Source organism: Chrysochloris asiatica, unplaced genomic scaffold (assembly GCF_000296735.1).
Source record: "Chrysochloris asiatica unplaced genomic scaffold, ChrAsi1.0 scaffold00002, whole genome shotgun sequence".
NCBI lineage: Eukaryota > Metazoa > Chordata > Mammalia > Afrosoricida > Chrysochloridae > Chrysochloris > Chrysochloris asiatica.
The window spans coordinates 15,925,850-15,933,934 of record NW_006408520.1 but is presented as its reverse complement, the minus strand read 5'-3'; the positions used below and the strand labels follow the sequence as shown (position 1 = coordinate 15,933,934).

Here is an 8,085-nt window from a genome sequence, read left to right as displayed (position 1 = left end):
AGAATCTATGGTTAGTCAAAGGTGTCCTATGTATACAAATATGTATCAGGAGATTCCCACCATGACACTGGATACAGAAATATCTCTGTAAGGACAATATTTAATAAGCATTTTCAGACACCACTCAAAAACCACAAGGTAGCCTCCATGTGGCTGAATGTGTATGTTATTACTTAGATACTGTGGTCAAGGAATCAGGTATTTAGAACACAGTAGAAACTAGCTTAAGACTTTATGTATTTAGTCATCAATCGCATGAGCTAATCCTACTTACATCCTGACTAGTTAACTGCTTACAAAATATACAAAGCTGGTAACCAGTTGTTATGATAGAAACAGAACAAACACACCAGTCAGTCTGGGGAAATGTTGCAACATATATGCATAGGGAGATAGAGTTTAGTCATGGTTTTCTAGAGAAATTATATGTACTAACTTATACTTGCATATAGGTATCTCGTATATAAACTCATGAATGTGTAAATATGTATAGACTGGAGAAAGAGTGCAAGAAAGGTTTATTTCAATAAATGGGTTCGTGTGACGGTGGTGGTGGTGGGGGCTAGCACATCCAAAATATATGGGTCAGGTGACATGCTAGAAACCACATGCAGGTCTGCATCTCCAAATCCATAGGTCAGTTAACAGAAAAGTGAAGAATAATAGTGTTCTGACAAAAATGTACATTTATAGTCTGGAGGCAGAACACACCCTAGGAGAACATCTTTTTTGCTCTTAAGGCCTTCAACTTGTTGTTTGAATCCCTTCATATTATGGAGGTTTGCTTTACTTTAGGTCATCTGATTTAATCACATGGCTGCTAATTGAGAGGCTGATGGTTCCAACTCACCAGCTGCTCCTTGAGTGAAGAATGTGGCCATCTAGTCCTGGAAAGATTATAGCTTGGAAAGGATGTGGAGGTCTACATTGTACTATAGGGTGATTATGAGTCATAATCGACTTAAGGACAATGGGTTTTGGTTTTGCTGTTTGAAACTACTTGATAACAGTAACTAGATTGGTGTTTTATCAAACAACTGGACATCATAGCCTAATCATAATGTAATCATCTGTGGGTAGGACGAAAAAGTGTTCATGGATTTAAAAAGTACTGTGAAGATTTTTCTTTGGTCTTTTCTATGTATGAATACAAGATTCTGATTATATTCAACAAAAGGAGTTATTTAAAATTTGAAGGCAGGAGATTTTAGGGTGAAGGGTTCTGTTGTTCCAGGGGTATAATGCCTGGAGATTGTACCTTCTTGCACACAACCATGGAGCAAGGTAAGCAGCTGAGAAGTCAGACTTTAGAGGTCTACAATGAATGGAAAATCTTGGAGACACCACCAACTCCTGGTCAGTTAATTGCTGTGAGGCCAGCTCTGTCCTGTCATGAGTCTAGACAGTGTATGGTGTCTGAGCAAAGGGGCAAGAATAACCACAGTCAGAATGCCCTCAAATGCATAGATGACCAATGACCAGTACAAGTTTCTGACAAGTACAAGATTCTGACTCACGGTGACCACCTCATGTGTGTCAGAGTAGAAACTGTAGAGTTTTCAATGGCTGATTTAAAAAAAAATAGATTTTCATGCCTGTTTTCAGAAGTGCCTCTCAGTGGATTTGATCCTCCAACTTTTCAGTTACCAGCTGAGTGTATTTACTATTTGCACCACTCAGGGACAGCCATGACTAGTAAGGATGTGGTTATATGTTATGCTCCTTAAAACTAGAAAGAAGCCATAATGGCAATGCTTATCCATTAAATTCTCTATGAGAAAAATGTGTGGTGATCTGCTTCTGTTAAACAATACAGCTTTGAAAATCTTATGGGACAGTTCTACTATATCCTATATAGTGGTTATGACTTAGAATCGACTCGATAGCAATGTTTTGCTGTTGTTGGTTAAAACTAGAAATTGGTTTCATATCAGATGGACAATGTTTAAAAACTTTTTATTGTGAATTGAGTGAAGGTTTTTAGAGCAGATCATCAGTTTTAATTTAACACATCTTATACTTGGTTTCATCTCAATGACTACAATCCCCTCAGTCTAACATCATTTATCCCACTTTCTCCTTGTGTTTCTTGTTTCCATTCCTACTTCTTTCCCAATCCTTTAAAACTTTGTCCTTGGGTAAATGCTGTCTGTTTGATCTCGAATGGTTGACCTGTATACAATGTGTATACCTCACTAGTGTCATTGTCTTCTTATAAGCTCTTCTATTGCTTGGCTGAAAATTAAGTTACAAGGGAGAGTTCAGTTCCAGACATGAAGGTTAACTAAGTACCATAGATTTGGGGGTCCAACAGTCTCTATGTGACTAGTAAGCCTGGTCTTTTCTAGTGATTTTGAGTTTTGTTCCACATTTTCTCCTACTCTATCTAGGACCTTCTAATGTAATCCCTTTTCAAGCAGTTGGTAGTGGTGGCCAGACACCATCAAATTCTGGTCTCAGGGTCATGGAAACTGCTGTTGACATGGTCCATTAGATGTTTCCAAGCCTCTTCAACTTTTATTACTCTTATTTCCTCTGGATAGGTAGTGATCAATAGTTATACTTTAGATGTCTGCTCATGAACTTTTAAGATCCCGGTCACTACTCACCAAAGTCCTATGTAGAACATTGTTTTTGAGGAGTATGTCATGCCAATTGACCATGGTATCCAGAAGCCCAATTTTTTGTCGTTGCATACATGAGTTTTTCCTCATTATCTTTCTGGTGTGGCACTGTAGAGTAAGCACTGGACTGTTTACTACAAAGTTGGTGGTTTAAACCCACCAATACCTCTTTGGAAACCCTATACAAGGTTGCTGTGTGGTGGAACTGACTTGATGGCATTTAACAACAGCAACAATTTTCCGTAGTTTCTGAGGTTATGATTCAGTTTTCTTCCCTCTTCTTCTCACCTAAGGCTCAAGACACAGGATTCTGAGAATTCAGCTAATAAAATTTCAATAAGAAAACTCTGCTATCAGAGCTGAGACTGGATTCATTCTAGGAACAAATGACCAAAGAGAAAAAAGTCCTTTCTATAGCAAATATAGAGCCTAGTTTCCCAGGCAACTCTTTCCACCAACCCGCATGGTTTATGTCATCAAGTCATCCTTCCCAAATCCCTACCTCATCCCTGTTCCATTTTCATCAACATATGACACATCCTCATGGAAAAACAGAGACCATCAGGTATAAATTCTCACAGTTCCACTATTCCTTGCTATAACTCCATCCATCCTCATCTTCTCTCTTAGAGAAACAAAGGTCATCCTACTATATGTCCTCTTGATCCATCTGCTTTTACTCTCAAAACTACTGCTGCTCTACTTAAACTGTTTTCCAGTCATCAGTGCCTTCATAGTTGCAAAATACAACAGTTATCCTTTAGATTTTTATTTTATAATGTTTCACATCATTGACTGATGTTCACCTTCACATTTTCCCTTTTGCATTGAATTCCATGGCACCATTTTCTTTTAATATGCCTTCCATTTCTTTTGATCAGTCATTTTCATTTTTTTCTTCTATTGGTGGTCTTAATTATTAGTATATTCTAAGCTGCCTTTTTCTCCTCAGCTTTCTACATGGCATCTTCATTTATGCCATTTACCAATGTCTGGCTATAACTTCTAAATCTATACCTTTAGTCAGACTTCTATCCTGACAGACAGCATGATATATAAGAATAAAGCTGGTCATCACAGAGCCCTTAAACTCCAGTTCATTTTCTACATCATGCAAATTTGCTTGAATTTCAGAAAACTGAAATATCAGTGGGAGAAACCCTTGTTTTGGAAAGGCAATTTTAAGATATACGTTGAAATGAAATGGAGACTAAAGGGATACAAGAAATATCATTTAAATTTAAATTATAAACCATTGTTATTCCTCACTGCCCCTTCCCCAATTCATTTATTTCCCATTATTGAGCAACATGTACTCTTAAATACATGGCTACTCCATGTGTTACAGAGTATAACTACTTCAAAGAGTTTTCTTGGCTGTGATCATTATGAAGCAGGTCACCAGGTTTTACTTTTGTGGCTCCTCCTGGTGGATTTGAATCTCCAACTTAAGGTTAGTAGTAAAGTACAAACCATTTGCAACACTCAGGAACCATTCATGTTCTCCAGCTTCCTTCAACTTGAAACAGTTGGGCAGAGCAAGGAAGTGTTCATGTAGAGGGGTGGTCTGAAGTGCAGGGTCAGAGCCTGAGCAGCGTGAAAAGGGTTCCCAAGTTGGGAAGCTTGGAATGGTGTCAGAGCACACACAGAATGAGGAAAGAAAACATAAGGGAATGTGGCTGTTGTGGGGAATCAAAACCTGAGCTAGGTAAAGAATGTCACATTCACAGATTCCCTTGCTCTGTCTATTGAAAGAACCTTGAAAAGCAACTTTTTTTTTTTTTAATCAATCAGCACATCTGATGCCCAAACCTTTGTTTCTAACAAAAGAAACCAAAGCTCTTTGAAGAAATGGCTAATACCAGAGCCAAAGCAGAAAAAAATGAAAGTTAGCTAGAATATCTTGTATTGCCAGAAAGATCAAATAATTATAGAGACACAGCTCTGGTAGCGTAGTGGTTACGAATCGGGCTGCGAACGTTAAGGTCAGTGGTTCGAAACTATCAGCCGCTCCGCGGGAGAAAGATGAGGCTTTCTACTCCCGTAAAGATTTACACCCTCGGAAACCCTGTACAGGGTCGCTATGGGTCGAAACCGACTCGACGGCACTTAACAACAACAACAACAACTAAAAACATAGGCATCCGCTTGGAGGGATTCCCAGTGACTAATATGAAAGAAATTTAGGCATCAAAATAAATAAGGATAGTAGTAGATTATAAACCATTGAATAACAGGAAACCATGAGTCCTTACACATATAAAAAAGCAAATGAATAATTCACAGTTTAATAAGGAAAGGGCATTTATACAGCATCAAAAATAGATCTCCACAAAATATTTATTTATTAATTACAAAGGGTTAAAGAGTACTTAGTGGAGAAACCCAATAGACACTACCTTAATCTGTATGTTCAATGTGAACATCATCTACAATAAAACACATCATAATCAAATGTCTCCTGATAGGATGTAGTGGAAGGAATACAGTATTGCTTCTGTAATATTCTTGTCAAAGATGAGTAACCTTTTTCATAAGAAACATAAGAAAAACCCATGTTGAGGGACAGTTTGCTAAATAACTGGCCTATAATCTTAAAATATAAGAGTTCTGGTATGGTGCTGTGTGTTAGTGTACTGGATAACAGGGTCAGTTTGAACCACAAGTTAGTGATTCAAGCTCATCAGCCACTCCTTAGAAACCCTGTATAGGATCGCTATGGGTTGGAACTGACTTGACAGCATTTAACAACAACAACAATCTTAAAATGGAGTCCTGGAATGGTGTCAGAGCACACACAGAATGAGGAAGGAAAACATAAGGGAATGTAGCTGTTGTGGGGAAGCAAAATCTGAGCTAGGTAAAGATGGTGCTATGGATTAATGCACTGGCCTGCAAAATCAGTTTGTACCTCAAGGTCGGCAGTTCAAGCTCACCAGCCACTCCTCAGAAATCCTATAAAGGGTCTCTATGGGTCAGAAGCGACTCAACAGCACTTAACAACAACAACAATCTTAAAATAAAAGTTTAGGTCATAAATACGAAGGAGCTATTTCAAGTTGAAGGAAGTTGGAGAACATGAATGGTTCCTGAGTGTTGTAAATGGTTTATGCTTCACTACTAACCTGAAGTTGGAGGTTCAAATCCACCAGGAGGAGCCACGTAAAAAAGACCAGATGACCTGCTTCATAATGATCACAGCCAAAAAAACCCTATAAAGTAGTTATATGGTGTAACACATGGGGTAGCCATGTATCAGAATTGATTTGACCACCAGGGATTTGTTTAATTTGCTTATTTGTTTTTGATGAGATATGTCCTGAATGATTCTAAACTGCACCTGTTTGATATAATGAACGTTATTGGGACAACTGGTGACACTTAAAGGGCTTCTGAGATTAGATACCAATGATGTATAACTGTTCCAGATTTTGTAGTAATGCAAGAAAATATATGAGCTTGTAGGAAATAAATATTAAAGTACATTGGGAAGATGGAACATCTGGCCAGCAACTTAATTTAAATTTATTTAAGGAAAAAGTTCTTTGTACTTGAAACTTCTTTATAAGGTTGAAATTTATTTCCCTAATAAAAAATAATTATTTAAGCATATAGCCTTTGGGGTGGATCAGAGTTGTAAGTCTTAAAATAGGTTGCAGTTAGGTACCATTGAATTGATTCCAAGTTACAGCAAACCTTTGTACAACAGATTTATTCTTCAAATTGAATATTTTATTAACATAGTAGTGTCTTTGTAACATGTGCACACACACTCGCACACTCAGAATGATCAGCCTGGAGAGAAAGCCTAAATATGCCTAAGGGGATAATGAAAAGAAAAAAAAAATTCCTGTAGGTTTTCATTATTGTTGGCAATTATGTCCACATCACTTACAACTCTATTGCCAAATCTGTGAAGCAGATTTTGAGAGGGGAGAAAAAAATCTGGGGGAAAAATTCAACAGTGGCAAAGCAGAGCTCTCAATATGGGAAAGCTGACATAATGTGGACTTTTGCTGTGAGATTTCTCTTTGCAAAATAGGGGGAGAGATTTATGAATGGGCAGAAATAAGGGAAGGCAGTGTGAAGTGGGCTTTTGCAGTCAGTTTTCCTCATGGTATTGTTAGTGTGGAAATGCTTAGTAAATGCTTTGTCTTTCTCTGGAACCAGTTTTAGAACTTTTCCAATTGCAATGGTTTTACCTTCATCTCTTAAGGTAAGCGACCTATCTGAGGGAAGTCTTTAAAGGTCTTAAGGCCGATGGTTCCTGCCGTTCTTAAACAAGTGATGCACACTTGATCTTGTTTCACAAAATGGGGTCTAACTTTTTCTCTAGATTTTTTGTCTACCAAGCAGATAAGGTTGTTATTTCAACTTCCTCAATACAGGCATGAATATGCAGCACTGCATTGTAACCTGGCCAGATGATGGATTTGTGCTCCATATTCGCAATCTGGGCATCAAATGTGCATCCAGAATGACACAGGATCACAAAGTATGAATTTATTAGGATCACAAAGTATGAATCCTGGAAGAATCTCTTCTTCAATTCCTTTCAGTCTGATTTTTAGGTTTTCACTAGGGGCTACAGAATCAGTTTCTACATCATCAGAAAGGATTCCAAGAACTTCCATGCTGTGCTTATTGGGCATCATCATGAACTGCTGGCCTTCACAAACAGATCCTGATTCTAGCTTTCCCAGGACCACAGTGCCTATATCCTTAAACTTATCCACAATTGGCAGCCTGATTGGTCCATCAATTATCTTTTAAATTTTGGCAAATTATCCAGATATGGAATAAATGGTAATCCACTGTATCAAGGACAGAAATTGGATTGCTCTTTAAGATTTGCTCCAGTCAATCCTGAAGAGGAAATAAAGTAAACATCCTTTTTGGGATTGAAGCCAACTTTCTTTAAACATGGCACTAGTTTCTCTTTACATTTTTCATACCTCTCACTGCTCCAATTTACTGTTGGGTCATCCATCATATTAATAAGCAGAAAGAATAAGTGTCTTATACCTGCCGTCTTCACCAACATTGTGTGTTCTCTTGTCTGTCCTCCTTTTCCAAATCCAGTTTCAAACTCTCCTTTTCTGGCAGAGATTACCAGTACAGCCAAATCAGCTTGAGAAGAACCACCAATCATATTTGAGTCAAAACTCTTGTGGCCAGGGGCATCTAGAATTGTGAAATACTTCTTTTCTATTTCAAAATAGACACAGCCCACTTCTACTGTTCTACATTTGTCTCATTCTTCCTGTTTTGTGTCTAAGGCCCAAGACAAGTACCAGTTTTCTCTGTTTTTTTCTTTAGCTTCTCTTTCATATTTTTCAAGTGTCCTTTTGTCAACCATTCCAGTCAAATACATTATTTGTCCTCCAGTGGTTGACTTGCCAGCCTGGTGTGGCACTGTGGGTTAATGCGCTAGACTGCAAAACCATTTGAACTACAAGGT

At 38.0% G+C, this 8,085-nt stretch overlaps 1 pseudogene; it reads right to left on the bottom strand.

Moving 5' to 3' along the window:
- Positions 1-6,605: 6,605 nt before the first annotated feature.
- Positions 6,606-8,085, bottom strand: part of LOC102842642 — a 10,010-nt pseudogene continuing 8,530 nt past the window's right edge.